This window comes from Lasioglossum baleicum, chromosome 14 (genome assembly GCF_051020765.1).
Source record: "Lasioglossum baleicum chromosome 14, iyLasBale1, whole genome shotgun sequence".
NCBI classification, from domain to species: domain Eukaryota; kingdom Metazoa; phylum Arthropoda; class Insecta; order Hymenoptera; family Halictidae; genus Lasioglossum; species Lasioglossum baleicum.
The window spans coordinates 7,784,698-7,800,724 of NC_134942.1; the positions used below are offsets into that span (position 1 = coordinate 7,784,698).

Genomic DNA, 16,027 nt, shown 5'->3' on the forward strand with positions numbered 1-16,027 from the left:
AATCGAGAGCCCTACCCTCATCGAGAACAAATTTTCACCTTTTTCGTGAGAGGACTACCGCAATTGGAAGCAACGTGATTATTTAAAAAAAAATTGTTATTCTATATATTTATTAGGTTGTTCGTGGAGAAAATCTTTATTTTCCTTTATATTGGGGACTGGGCACATTTCTCTCATATCGTTCATTCATAAAACAAGTGACACAACTCTATAAATATATTTCTAAATTACAATAACTTCTCTATAAAATCGGGAAGTTAAAAGAAACTTTTTAAAAACCACGTTTATATTAAAATGTACTAAAAAAAGGAGAAAATAATATTTTTCGTGGTTCTCCATAAAATATCGAATTCAGTTAAGTGGTTAATAATATTTTCCCCAAAATTTTGAGCAATTGGTTCGAAATTTCTTCTGTTATAAAATTAGTGTCGGAATAAATTTAAATAAAATCATGACATTAGTGACTATAAATAAAAGCGTGGAGCGATCGCAAAGATTACGTCAATATAGTTTAGCGCTCCACGTTTTTATATAAAATATGAAATTTTTCTATCTATTCCGACACTAATTTTATAACAGAAGAAATGTTGAACTAGTTGCATAAATTTTTGGGGCAAAATATTATTAATCACTTAACTGGGATTCGTTTTCTCTGATTTAGTGCATTTTAATATAAGCGTGGTTTTCACAAAATTTTCTTATATACTTTATTTTCTACTTTTATTGTCATCGGAAGCAATGTGTATACAAAATTTCAGCAAGATTGAACCATGGGAAGAGGTTTAAAGTTCGATTACAAGATTTTACGCATACAACAACACGGCAAGTTAATATAAGCGTGGTAAAAAGTGTAATAATGAATTATATAAATTGTGGTGCACTTTACAACTAGCCAGCGGATCTTTATACGAAATAAAAATTGTCTGCCTAAATTCATATAAGATACTATAAACAGAAACAAAATAATATATTATTACTGTTTGAAATTACAACTCATTTTTGCCATAAATTTATAAAATCCGCTGTCTACTCATCACGCACAAGAGCTCAGACAATTAATCCCTTGCCTCGCAACAGCACTGACTCAGCTAAGACATGAAACAATGCTAGAAATCGAAATGTTCGCTGAACATAGTTCGCTCTCCTCTAGAACTGAATTGTTAAAAAATATGGGCACTTCCCGAAAACATCATAGAACTCGTTTCATCTCGGCACGTCTCTCTCAAAAATCGTCTCCGATAACTCAGCGTCCTCGAGGTTCCAGTCGCCTGCTTCCCCCGGATAACCGGTACCGGGGTGGAGCAATAATCCGGGGAAAGTGCATCCACGCCAGAGATCTCGGTCCGAGCGATCTCGCCTTAACAAGAAGCGATATCACGCGAAAAATCGTCGGATCAGCATCCGGTCGCTTGGTTCTGAATATATCGCTCATGATTCATCGGTGAATCGGTCGATTCCGAGCCTGGAGTCTTTGTGTACAGAGGGACAGTTCGAGGAATCGTGTTGTGCAACGCGATAGCACGATACCGTGGCAGTCGAGATAAATCGAAACGCTTTCGAGGAAGCCCGATAAGCCTGGTCGCGGCTTGATACGCGTGACACACTCTCGCGCGATTGATTTCTTTTCTTTTTTTTTCGTTCGGAGGCGTGCGCGGCCCGCGTAGGTGCACGAAAATGAATTTAATATTTCCATTCGCGGCGCGGATCGATATAAATGCAAATTAGGGCTCGCGGGGAAACGCGATTCTTCGCCCGAGCGAAGAAGGCGAGGAGAAAAAGAGGAGAGGAAGATGAGAAGGATGAGGACGAGGAAGAAACGTGGTCGATGAGCCGGGCTCGATTCTCAATCGGCTATGTTACGCAGACAACGGGATTATGATCGAGAATGGATTCGTCGCGACGACTGGATTAATGGATTTCGATGGGACGGGTGCGAACGGATTTGCTCTTCTTAAGCGAGCCGTGCCCAGCCTCTCTTCTTCACAATGAAGACTCCACGGGATGCTTGAGCTACTTCGTACCTTTCAAGAGATCCGAGGGGAAATGTTGTTGCGAGATGTTTATGTTAATTCCGATTTTTCATGGCTCGTTGCGGCGTCGAAATTGATTGCTGCTCTCGAAGCTGTTTTAATCAGCGATCGAAAGGCTTGCGATTTTCTGGTAGATGATACTTGCAGTCTGTCTCTCATCGTTTTTATTTATGAAGAAATTGGTTGGCCAAAATGTAAAACAGTTACAGACTCGAAAAATTCAAAAATATCTTTAACGTCGTTTTGAACGCAACAAACTCATTAGAGATGAAATCAGCGATCGAAAGGGTTGCAATTTTCTGGTAGATGCTACTTGCAGTCTGTCTCACATCTTTTTTATTTATGAAGAAATTGGTTGGGCGAAATATAAAACAGAAATAGACTCGAAAAAATCAACATCGTAATGTCGCTTTTAACGCAGCAAAGTCATTAGGGATGAAATCAGCGATCGAAAGGGTTGCAATTTTCTGGTAGATGCTACTTGCAGTCTGTCTCTCAGCTTTATGCATTCATGAAGAAATTGGTTGCAAAATCGTTGAGGGATGAAATGAATTTTTATTTTGTCCTTGATTCCTACAATAAACGCAGAACACTTTTATTTCCCATCAAGATCCGCAGTCTAGTTATTGCCAATGGAATGGTACAATTGCTGTGAAAATAACGTTAAAAAATAAAATTAAACAAAATATACTCGGTTAATTTTTCCCACCGGATCTGTCGCTGCGGGGTCAAATCAAATCGGAAACGGCATTTCAATCTCGCTGTAGCCGCCCGGCCGAAAAACTCAGGAGCCGAAAAGTTAGCATCGCCGGCACGTAGCTACGCGTGCAAAAGTTATTGCGTCGCGGTAATTAAATCGCACGCGCGTCCGAGTGTGTGTGAGAGAGAGAGACAGAGAGTAGTCGGCGGGTTGGCGAAACGTCGAATTAAATTAATCATGTCGATATGCCGCGGCCTTCGTTCTTCGATAAATTCGCCGGCGCTCCAGCAATCGAATTAATCCCGTCGCGTGCAGACTTCGATGAAACGCGGGCTCGAGATTGCGCCCGACTGGCTTTTCTCTCTTTCTACCTTCCATCGCGTTATTTGTTGCTATTCATTACCATGCGCCTGGTATTATTATTCGGGTATCAACATGTTCCGTGCCGTTTGAAATTCCCCTCTACTCCGATAGCAATTTCGAAACCGATCGCCAGCCTGTCTACCCTTTGAACACGGAAACGAGCCATTCTTCTCTGTTTCTACTTTTCATTGTCTGGTATGCACGGTAGAAATGCCTTTTTATTGTCACTATTGTACGGCGGTTGAACTTTCTGCATTCTACAAAGAGTTATTACAGTTCAATGTTTATTGAAACATTTTTAGATCGAGCGAAACCGTCTGAATTAGCTTCGACGATATTGTATGCATATTGTATACTTGCGCGAAAACGTTTCGTTTCCAGAATGTTAAAAATGCATCCTCTTTAAATTTGCGCAAACTGTACAGACATTTTCAGCACTCCGTTCTGAAGATGGCGGAATGAACGTCGGTCGGAAGCTATGGTTTCACGAGCGAGCCATTAGCGAGCGCAACTATTTAGCTTCAAAAGGTATCTTACAGCTTCGCCAACCATCGTATTCGCTTGATCTGGCTCGCTGCCACATTTTCTTTTCCGCAAATTAAAAATTAAGACAGATGGAAATGCCTGTCCAACGTAATTTCAGGCAATCAAACAGGGCTGGCCGTTGCTGTTTCTATCAAGCAGAACGAATTTCCAGAATGTTCGCTCTGATTCAGCATTCAACATTTCACATTCCACTAATTTGATTCACATTTCATTTACTCTACACATTCCATATATTTTATATTCCACATTCCATGGATTTTATATATTCTGTGTATTCCATATCCTATATTCCACATTCCACATTTCATATTTTTTGTATTCCACGTGTTCTATTGTACATTTTGTATATTTTATATTCCATATATATTCCAAAGATTTTATACATGTATTCTGTATTCCACATTCCATAAATTTTACGATAATTTTATTAGTCCTGAATCAAGTCGCCGGAAGTCCTCCGAAGGAAGGCGTGTAAAATCCGTTGATATTCGAATTTTTAGCGGGTTTATTGACATGATAAATGCAGGCAAATCAGCAATTCGTTTACGACTTGGCGTAAAAGATTCCGAGAGCGTATCGAGCCGTAAAGTCGTGCTCTCACCGTGAAGGTAACGCGAAGGAAATTCCGGGCCACGGTAGGGCTTAGTTGTTACAGTCGAGGTACTCCCTTTATCCAGACAGGACACTATATCGTGTATCTTATTCCTGCTCATCCGGCGGCGCTCCCCGCGGAGTTGCATCGACGTTTTCTCGTAGCCGTTTTCTTCGTTTTCGTCCTTCGTCCATCGTCCTTGCTCCTCGTCGACCGCACGCTGCTTCGTGACACCTAATTTTCGCTTGTATTCCGACGCCGAGCTACGAAAATATCTTTCTCGTGAAAGGGGTCCTAAGCGTGAGATACGAGTGCACCGACGATATTTTATTCCGCCCCGGGGCCTTGGAACTTTTTTCGGATTGGCTATTTTAATCGCGATACATCTTTGTAATTTCATTACGGTAGGTACGCGGGCCCATGAATATTTTGCCGGGCTAGCTTTCGATGAGTTATTGCTTCCTTGGCGTGCCGTGGCTAGAAAATTCGAAATGCTAACGAAGGTGATTAATTCTGTGCTTTGTGTTCCGTGTAGTCCATGTTCCTTTCTATGTTCCGTGTGTTTCGAATATTCTACGTTTTCCGATGTGTTCTATACATTTTATATTTCCAAGATTATAAATTCTGTAGATTCTGGATTCTAGAGTTCACACATTCCGTAGATTCTATATTCTGCATTCTATATATTTTATATTCCCTATTCTATAGATTCTGTATTCTATATTTCACACATTCCATATATTCTATATTCTGCATTCTATATATTTTATATTCCCTATTCTATAGATTCTATATTCTATATATCACATTCCACAGATTCTATATTTTATATATTCCAGTCTTTATATTCCATACTCTACACATTCCGTATATCTTATATTCCACATTCCATAGATTCTATATTCCGCATTTGAAAATATTCTATATTCCGCATTTGAAAATATTCTATATTCCACATTGAAGATATTCTATATGTATATTCCACATTGAAAATATTCTATATTCCACATTGAAGATATTCTATATGTATATTCCACATTGAAAATATTCTATATTCCACATTGAAAATATTCTATATTTCGCATTGAAAATATTCTATACTCCACATTGAAAATATTCTATATTTCACATTGAAAATATTCTATACTCCACATTCCGTGGATTCTATATGCTAAATCCCATATATTCTACATGCCGTATTCCACACATTTCAATTCTTCATTCCATACATTCCACACATTTCAATTCTTCATTCCATACATTCCACATTCATCATTCCACACATTCCACATTCATCATTCCACACATTCCACATTCATCATTCCACACATTCCACATTCTTCATTCCATACATTCTACATTCCACATTCTGTATCTTCTGCATTGTACAGTCCATATTCCAGACGACAGGTCTACATAAAGTACCTCTAGAGGAATTCCACCCCTAAAATGTTTCCCCTAATAACCACAGAGAACAGCGAACAGCATACTCACCAACTAAATTACGACATCAAAATCGCCAGTACACGCTCCACTCAACAACCAAATAGCAACATGAAAATCGCCATCGACGCAGAATTCGTCGCCACCGAACAATACCATCGACAACTCCACAAACAAGCAACATGTATCCCGAGCTCCATCGAGCTGGCAACTAGCATAAAATCCCTTGAACGGTACTCGACGTTAAAAGTGATTAAACTACTCCAACGTACCGGGGCGAGAGGGGTTCATAACAAATTAATTACGTGCAATCACACGAAACGCTGCCGTTCCAGCCAATCGATCCGGCTGTACATATTCATACCGAGGCCAAAAACCAGCTGAAACATTTCATCGCGGAACAAGTTGCTCAACTGCTTAAACGGCCATTTGCTACGCTACCTAAAGACCTTTATCGCTGCCACCCTAACTCCCACTTCGTACCGTGTTACTCCCCCGCCGCTCCTCCCCGAGACACCTCGATTTTTAGGGGCATCATTAGCAAACCAGCTTCGCAACACGTTCACACCGAATCGCGCCGGTTTTTGCGTGCGAACACGTGGGGCGCTGCTCCTGCAAGACAAAGAGAGTCAGAGAGCGAAACGGAGAGAGAGAGAGTGAAAGAGAGCAAGGAATGAGGGAGAGCAGGGGTTTCATCGTGGAAATGAATGAGCGTATAAATCAGCGTTAACGATCGTTCAGCAAACAACTCGGGAGGCCGGCCAGGTCCCCAAATTAAATAAGTCCACACCGATCGCTATCGTCGGTTCTGGTGGCGAGCATAGGTAGTCAGAGACGAGCCAGACACACATCGATCTACGACCGAATGCATTATTCTTAGGTCCTCGCGTTCCTTACCGACTCGTCCCGCACTACTTTGCATATAACAGCAATAAAGTGGAGATTTATGCATTTGATACAATAACCGGCGAGATTCCGATCGAGACGGTCCGGGCCGGGTCGGGTCGGGCCCGGGACAGCAACAGCTGCCTCTTTTCTCCGCACTTTGGCGTTCTCTGTGTGTCACGTGCGGGTAGAGTTCCTCGGGAAACGATTTGCAAGAGCGCTTTCTATGATTAGACAACGTTGCCGAGGGTTCCTCCGCTTCGGGATTTATTTCGGAAGTGGAGACTCCTGGAGAGCTGTCCCCGGGAGAGATCATTTTTGGGATGGTGATGTTGCGAATTAATTAACTCCTTCTTGCACTACGGTCTAGTTTGTCCTTATTTATATTCATCGTATATATTCATGTATAAAATGGACAGCTGTGATTTTATACGATAAAAAGAATTTAGACAATCAGGAGTATCGAGATGTCATTGCCGGTTTTGAGATGGTGATGTAGCGAATCAATTAATCCGTGCAGCACGGTTTAGTTTGTCGTTGTTTATATTCATCGTTCTTTATATTCCATGTATTATACAAAATAAACAGCTGTGATTTTGTACAATAAAAAAATTTTAGAAAATCTAGAATATCGAGATGTCATTGCCGGTTTTGGGATGGTGATGTTGCGAATTAATTAATCCGTGCACCACGGTCTAGATTGTCGTTATTTATATTCATCATATATATTCACGTATAAAATGGACAGCTGCGATTTTATACGATAAAAAGAATTTAGACAATCAGGAGTATCGAGATGTCATTGCCGGTTTTGAGATGGTGATGTAGCGAATTAATTAATCCGTGCAGCACGGTTTAGTTTGTCGTTGTTTATATTCATCGTTGTTTATATTCCATGTATTATACAAAATAAACAGCTGTGATTTTGTACAATAAAAAATTTTTAGAAAATCTAGAATATCGAGATGTCATTGCCGGTTTTCGGATGGTGATGTTGCGAATTAATTAATCCGTGCACCACGGTCTAGATTGTCGTTATTTATATTCAACATATATATTCACGTATAAAATGGACAGCTGCGATTTTATACGATAAAAATATTTTAGACAATCAGGAGTATCGAGATGTCATTGCAGGTTTTGAGATGGTGATGTAGCGAATTGATTAATCCGTGCAGCACGGTTTAGTTTGTCGTTGTTTATATTCATCGTATATTTTCATGTACAAAATGGACAACTGCGATTTTATACGATAAAAATATTTTAGACAATCAGGAGTATCGAGATGTCATTGCCGGTTTTGGGATAGTGATGTTGCGAATTAATTAATCCGTGCAGCACGGTTTATTTTGTCGTTGTTTATATTCATCGTATATATTCATGTACAAAATGAACAGCTGTGGTTTTATACGATAAACATATTTCAGAAAATCAAGAATATCGAAATATCATTGTCGATTTTGGGATGGCTATGTTGCGAATTGATTAACCTTTGCACCACGGTTTATTTTGTCGTTGTTTATATTCATCGTATACGTTTATGTATAAAATGAACAACTGTGATTTTATACAATAAAAACATTTTAAAAAATCAAATTCTACAGAAACGATTAAAAGTGTCTAGCATACTCACTGTTAGTTAAAATTGATGTCTACAATATTTTGGATCATCCTGTACAGGTGTCTACCATTTTTTAAATATTCATCTCGAGCTCCGCGCCCGTTCAATAAATTTTTTACAATCCCCGGACCGTCCAATCAACTATGAAATTTTTTTATTGTCCCTTCTATCGATGATCGATGGATTCGTACGGGCTCGAGCGCGGAACAAGGATCGCTGGTAAAGGATGTTTCTCCGTCGGTCCAGCACTTTTCAGAAGTGACAGGATTGACAGAACACTCGAGCGGGGATCGTGCGTGGCCTGTGTCCATTAACGGCGAAAGAATTCCCATTTCCGGAGTAGTTTTAAGCGCTTCGGCATTCTTTTAGCGGCGGCCTCCGTCGAACAAAATTAGACACGGGAGAACGTCTCTGGGTTCGTGGCATTTACGTCTCGTCGGACACGCGTTAAGTGTACTCGTTTGTTAACGTGTTTGCGTTTACGTGAGTCCATTACGCGGTCGACTCGATCATGCTAATTAACGTTGGGATACATGTAGTATACTTTATTATAATAACAGGATTAAACTCTCGTACAGATCTCCCGAGACCAGTGTAGATCATGCTGATCATCTTTGTCTAAATTTGTATCCACCTCTATTTCATTACAAACAAAGAAATTTGTTGAATAATTCCATGCATCTTTGCAGTCTCGATAATCGTGAATGAGAAATATTAAAATTTTGCCGTGAACCTATTGTTAAACTAATTTAACGTTAGAGTATATGTAGTATTTTGCTTTATTATAATGAAATGATTAAGCTCATATAGATCTCCCAAGACCAAGACCATGCTGAAATTATTTATGAATAAACAATGCCTTTCACATTAACGATAATGCGTTTGTCAAAAAGAGATATATTTGTTGGATAATTCCTGATTATGCATCTTTACAATATCGGTAATCGTGAATGAACAACATTAGAATTTTGCCGTGAAACCAGTTAAACAAATTCTATAACACAAATTCAACGATCCACACAGTGATCCGCGAGGTAGCGAGCGTGTTAATCGTTTTACACGGGTTCCGAAGCGGAATCGCTCTGCGAAGAGCAAATCGAACACGAAACGGAACGACTCGGCCTGTCGAAACGTTCTTCCCGGCGCGAGAAAATATTATGATTGCGGCGCGGAAAGCGGATTTCCGGGTTGGAACGGTCCTCGGCAATCGCGGAATGCTAACGACCGACTTCGCCGATTAACTTTTCGGATAACACGGGCGGTTTCGATCCGTAGAGCTCTGAATTCGACGGTTCGGCACACTTCGGAAACTTCGGTGGCGAAACTTTTTATTTCGCGATCCGCTTACTTTCCACTCGGGCTTCTTCTCTTCTCTTTTCCCTTCGCTATTCCCCGTCTCTCCGGCATCGCCGCGATATCGCAGGAAATTTAAAACTGAGTGCCAAGAGTCCGCGATAAAAGTCGAAAGCTCGGCGAGGTGTCTCGCGATCGAATTGCAACGCGTTTCGTTCCCTCGGCTCTGGCGCTCCGGGAAATTGCGTTCGCCTCGGAAGCCCTTTGGCACGTGTGCACTGTACGTCTATAGTGACAATTGATTTCTCTTAGGGTCGCGAAACGTCAGGCGAAATGAAATGCGAATATCGAATGGCGTGGATCTGAAATTAAGTACCTCTGAAACGGAATTATTGCCTGTCGCGATATCTTGCCCTCGTTCGAATAGAAATTACTGGAACATTTATGCTCATTCATTGTTCATCACTACAGAAGCTCATAGTTTATTTCTACGTAATCTATCATTTTTTTTTAATGCAATGTTTCGCCAATTTTTCGCCCTCTGAAACAGTTTGGCTATTTCATTGCGATTTAAATCGCAAATTTTATGCATTTACAACAAGAAAATTCCACTAAAAGTCGGACCACAGTTTTACACGTCGAAGGTTCAATTTTGAATATAAAATATCAAATTATAAAGCTCGGAACACGGGGACAATTTTTTCTTTCACACCAGATTTAAATTATTCATAAAGATTGTTGTGTATACTTCATAGTTAACATGAAGTGTATACTCGCAGCATTAAATAAAGTCGAGAAGCATATTATCGAAAACGTTGCTGTCACATTGTAGGACATTGTGCGACAAAGTAAATCTTTACTCGGTTTCTGTGTTTCGTGATTGCAAAAGTTAATTTTTATATTGCACAAACAATTGTTGATTGTTGTGTACACTTCATAATTAACGTCGAGAAGGATATTATCGAAAACGGTGCTGTCACATTGTAGGACATTGTGCGACAAAGTAAATCTTTACTCGGCTTCTGTGTTTCGAGATTGCAAAAGTTAATTTTTATATTGCACAAACAATTGTTGATTGTTGTGTACACTTCATAATTAACGTCGAGAAGGATATTATCCAAAACGGTGCTGTCACATTGTAGGACATTGTGCGACAAAGTAAATCTTTACTCGGCTTCTGTTAATTTTTATATTTCACAATATAGTAATTGCGAGGCCGGTGGAACGAGCGTGTTAAACTGGCAGCCGCGAAAAAACTGCGAAATAAAAAGTGTCTGGCTCTGTTCTTCCCGCGAGGTTTATTCAGGTATTACTGATCGCAGCAATGTAAATTCTGATTATATCGGAAGTTGAACAAATTGATGAAGTGGTTTTCACGGTCCAGCGGATCGAGAAGTGCTACTCGTCTGTTCAGAGAGTTCAGGCGTTCCCGGTATATCGTCGATGGCGCTGTATCTCGTTTCACATCCCGAACGAAATTCGCAAATATTTGCGCGACAAAGAATATTTGCAAAAATGCTGAATTCCGGCTGAACCGGTTGCATGCGTGGCGATACTCGCCGCTCATAACAGGATATTGGACGTTTCATGCAAATGAAACATTTGTACAAATTGAGTTCCGCTCAAACTCAATTTAAAAATTCTCGATATTTGCCGCCCCCGGATGGTGTTCGTTTAATAATACATCGGAACCAACCCCTCTCGCTGTGATTTACTTTTAGCGGGATCGGCGCGGGTCGGTTTTGATTTAAAAAACATACTTGGGAAATTCGAGGGCTTCGCAACTATTTATTCACGTTTATTAATGAATTTCCTGATGCAGTAGATTCGAACGTTGAAAGGTACAAGTGTAAGGTAAATCGTTCTGTAAAATATTGCATTCTGAAATGAACTTGCAATCTTGTATCAGTGAAATTCTAAAGTCATTTCCTAAAAGTGAATGGCACTAATAATTTAATCCAACAAATGCTTGAAACGTGATAAGTAGGTGCAATTTAAAGCAGCAAAGACATTCGAAGAATTTAAAGGGATCATTATATTAGGTCGATCGGAAAGTAATTTTGTTCATTTCGATTTTTACGTATCAATGAAAAAATTAATTGGGTGAAATATAAAACAGCAATAGATTAGTAAAATTCAGGAATATTGTAGAGTCGTTTCTAACGAAACAAATCCATTAAGGGATGAAATCAATTTTTATTTTATTTCTGCTTTCTCCACAACAATCGCAAAATATTTTTATTCTTAATGGAGGAAGGTTTAAATATATCAAGAAAGAAATTAAATTTTTATTTCAGCTCGGTGTCTTGCGAATCCGATGGAAAGTTTTTATTTCGCATAAAGATCGGCAGTCTGATGATGAAACTGTTGAGAAGGATACGATCGAAAGTTGGCTAACTAGAAAGATATTTCATTTAAACGAAGCGGGGAATGATATTCTGAAGTGGTGGTAACAGAAGCACCGTTCTCGCAGTAGAATAACGAACAAGTAAGAATTCTTGTTTCAACTTTTAATATTAGACGGTGAAACGCGTCTCGTCACGCGGCATACGAGTGACCATCCGGGAGATATTACGTCCGCGAGCTGGGAAATTACGCGAGAACGTAATAAAGCTTCGTCTTTCGGCTAAAATTCTCCGTCGAAAGAGGGAGAGGACCCCCTGCGCGGCGCGGCGCGGCGTTCAAGCGAAAGAGTAATGAAACTGCTGCAAGTGTAATATGAAATAACGAGAAAACAACGGGGGCAGGCGGATTCTTGGGAGGTTCCGCAGGCTCGAGGAACGCGGAGTGTTTGAAATTTGTTTAGCGAGAAACTTGCAGCCGCTTCTCCATCTGCCTTTTTTATTAGAGCCGGAAAGGCCCACCGCCAGCCTCTCCAACGAATATTTTATCGGGGCTGAAACTTCTACCGAGATGTTTCGAAATTTTTCCTTTTCTCTTTATTATTCAAACTGATAGAGAAACGCGCACATATCGTACGCTTCTGTTTTAGTTGATAAAATATACTACGGTACATGATTTTCAGTGAAAATCCGAATAAAATCCCTCTCGGTAAGGGATGATACTAAGGGTAAGAAGAAGACTTTTATGACTTTTCTTTTAATATTAACACATAAAATGATTATTAGACTGCGGATCTTTATGCAAAATAAAACATGTCTGCGTCGATTTCAAGACACAGAGGCTAAATAAAAATTTCTTTCTTCTTTTAATTATTTATTAAACTGAAACTAACACGTTGACGTTCTTAGAGTTTTAAAATATGTACACTGCTTTGAATTATGCAGGTAAATATTTCCAACGCGGAATTGTCTGCAATTTACAGATGAAAATTAATCGAATGAAAACATGTTGGATTTCGTTATCGACTTTTCTTTTAATATTAACACATAAAATGATTATTAAACTGCGGAACTTTATGCAAAATAAAACATGTCTGCGTCGATTTCAAGACACAGAGGCTAAATAAAAATTTCTTTCTTCTTTTAATTATTTATTAAACTGAAACTAACACGTTGACGTTCTTAGATTTTTTAAATAATCTACACTGCTTTGAGTTATGCAGGTAAATATTTCCCACCCAGAATTGCCTGCAATTTACGGATGAAAATGATTCGAATAAAAATATGTTGGATTTCCTTATCGACTTTTCTTTTAATATTAACACATAAAATGATTATTAAACTGCGGATCTTTATGCAAAATAAAACATGTCTGCGTCGATTTCAAGACACAGAGGCTACATAAAAATTTCTTTCTTGTTTCAATTATTTATTAAACTGAAACTAACACGTTGACGTTCTTAGATTTTTAAAATATGTACACTGCTTTGAATTATGCAGGTAAATATTTCCAACGCGGAATTGTCTGCAATTTACAGATGAAAATGATTCGAATGAAAATATTATATGTTGGAATTCGTTATCGAACGTGAGAATCCACCTAGACCAGTATCATTTTTCCTGTTCAACTCGAGTATCGACTAACGACCGTTTTGTCTCTTTCCAGGTAACTATAGATATCCCGGTAAAATTCAGTTCGCGTGAATCCTGGCGTCCGAGGATTCACTCCCGACCATCAGGTAAATGGTTTACGAGGTGCGTAATTAAACCTGATCATCTTAACGGCCGTTGCAGCAGCAGATATCGGGCCAGTCTTCAGACTATAAATACTTACGATAGCGTTTTAATTGGAATTCATGGGGTCGGGTTGCATACTATTCCCATCCGATAATCTTCGGGCTGTTGCGTGATATCGGGCCACTGAGCAGTTAGGCCTGTTCGCGAACGAACGATAGACGTATCGGGCAGCCTGTTGCTCAATTACTGTAAATTTCGATCTGGCTATTAATTAGAGCTGATGGAACTCGACTCGCTTTGTTCACTTCGTTCTTCTATTCTTGATGGTGAACGTCGATCTAGCCTAATCCTTAAAATACCATGGCGTTCAAGAGCATATTTGCGAGTTCCGAATGCTAAATTGCCCTTAACTCAGCATTAATTAGCGGAATTAATAGTAATTATACTTGAGACGTCATCGCTTGATTGATTGACCCGATTGCCCAGTCTTATTTGCTTCGTTAGTTGCAACAATTTCATTTTTACCAAATCGCAATTGCATTTCAATCCTCAATTCAAAGTTTAATTAGATCCTCGTTTAAAGAAATGCTAGACCATTATCGATCATCGATCGTTTAAAGAAATGATAGACCATCATGAAACAAAACCTTAGCTGGAGTAATTAAAAGGGAATTTGTTTCTAGTTTGTTGTTAGCTAAAGCTACAATAAACATGTAAATCTCTCTTATTAATGTTCGCAGTTTTCTCTGGTGGAAGCACTCTTTATCATTCGTGCGCTGCATTAATGAGGGGGCAATTTTGAATTTCAAATTACACCTCGCTAGTCGTGGTTAGAACTCCCACGTTTTCGAACAAAAATGTAAGACGGTGCGGAATAAATTGTTCTTCTGTTATGTTTGTGTTGGCAAAAAAAATATTTCGGAACTGTGTGCATAGGTTGGAACCAGTACAGCGTACAGACATGGTGCCCGAAGGGTGGTAAAAGGGTGGTTACCACTTTTGATCATTTATAACTCGTAAACCAATGAACCAATTTCAATGAAATTTTCAGAGCGTATATAATTTATACCAGTTGACGAAACACATTTTTTAAATATTTCGTTATTGGGCTAGCTAAAAAAGTTGTAAAAATCAATTTTTAGTATTGTTTTTCACAATTCCGACCAAATGCATTTTTTCAAAACTCATTTATTAGACGTCATTTACTAAACTAATTCCTCTAGCCTTACAGATAAATTGAAGCCGTTCGGTCCATTCATAAAAAAGTTATTCTGACTTAAAGTGTGTGTGATCAGTTTTGCTCCTAACTGTATGTAACGAAACAAATTACGTGTATCACGAGCGATGTTTGATTAACGACTGACAATTTTTCCAAACAAAACGCTCCCTTATTTCGTTCAACCAAATTCACTTCATACTTCATACATACGTTTTGCCTCTCGTTCGTTATGTTTCGTTCTCATTCTCACCACACGTACCCACACGAAGAACGTCGGTACAGTGTCAAGGGCAGACAAGGCCAGGGCGCAAGTTCGTAGACTCGTTTCTAATCTCGTGTTCGCCGGGAGCTCTTGGAGGATCGCAATTTCCCGGGATCCTCCTTCTCGGGGCCGACGCGGAAATCACGCTGCCAGCGAAGAAACTAGCCCCGACTGACATTTGCAAATGACATTAGCCCGTATTAACGTAGCGGGTCTATCTGCGCCCGAGACAAAACGTCTTCTCTGACTTGGCGGCGCGACGGAGTCGTCCCCGTAAATTAGTTCCAAGTTAATCGGTGACGGCGTAGGGTAGCGCGAACGCGCCCAGGCTCTTCTGGAAATATGGCCGCGCGAAAAGAGATAATTTGCATTTTAATTGCGCCAGTCTGCGCCGCACCTCTCGCACCCTTCGTGGCACCACCACCCCCCTGCACACCGCTGTCCTCATCTTTCTAGGCGTTGACACCCTTGCAACCTTCCCGCGCCTTTTCCCGCGAGCGGACCGTGCCACGCCGCTGAAAAGCTTTACACCGACGGCCATTGTGCGACGATCCGGCCTCCTTTTTCTTTGAACCACCCTCGGCCACCCTCCGCCAAGAGGGTGGCTTCGTGTCTCTCTGCTTCCCAACCCTCCGCTTCTCGCGGATCACTTCTTCTACTAACTCTCTGCTCGAAATAATTGGAAGACTATTAGCTCGTCACCCGGGGGGACTTCGGCGATTTATATTTGTCCCTGAAATATTCTACACGCTCGCCGAGTCTGGTAATTGGTTACGCGACGTAGGAAAATAAACCCCATGATCGCAGACGCAATTTTTTCCCTCCATGAAAATTGAATTTTGTTTCTGAAATACTGTAGAGCTTCGAACGAGCCACTCCGTATAATTTCTTGAAAACGCTTCTTTATTTCTCAGGGTGTCGGGGTGGGGGTTTTCCACGCAGTTACTGAACTTCTTCCAGCGGAGCATAAGAAAACGGGCGCGTTTAATTATAA

The 16,027-nt window shown here is 40.1% G+C and overlaps 1 protein-coding gene across 1 annotated transcript in view; it reads left to right on the forward strand.

Moving 5' to 3' along the window:
* Ror (tyrosine-protein kinase transmembrane receptor Ror) overlaps nucleotides 1–16,027 on the forward strand; it is a 322,401-nt gene that overhangs the window by 48,028 nt on the left and 258,346 nt on the right. The gene's annotated exons all lie outside the window — the stretch shown is intronic.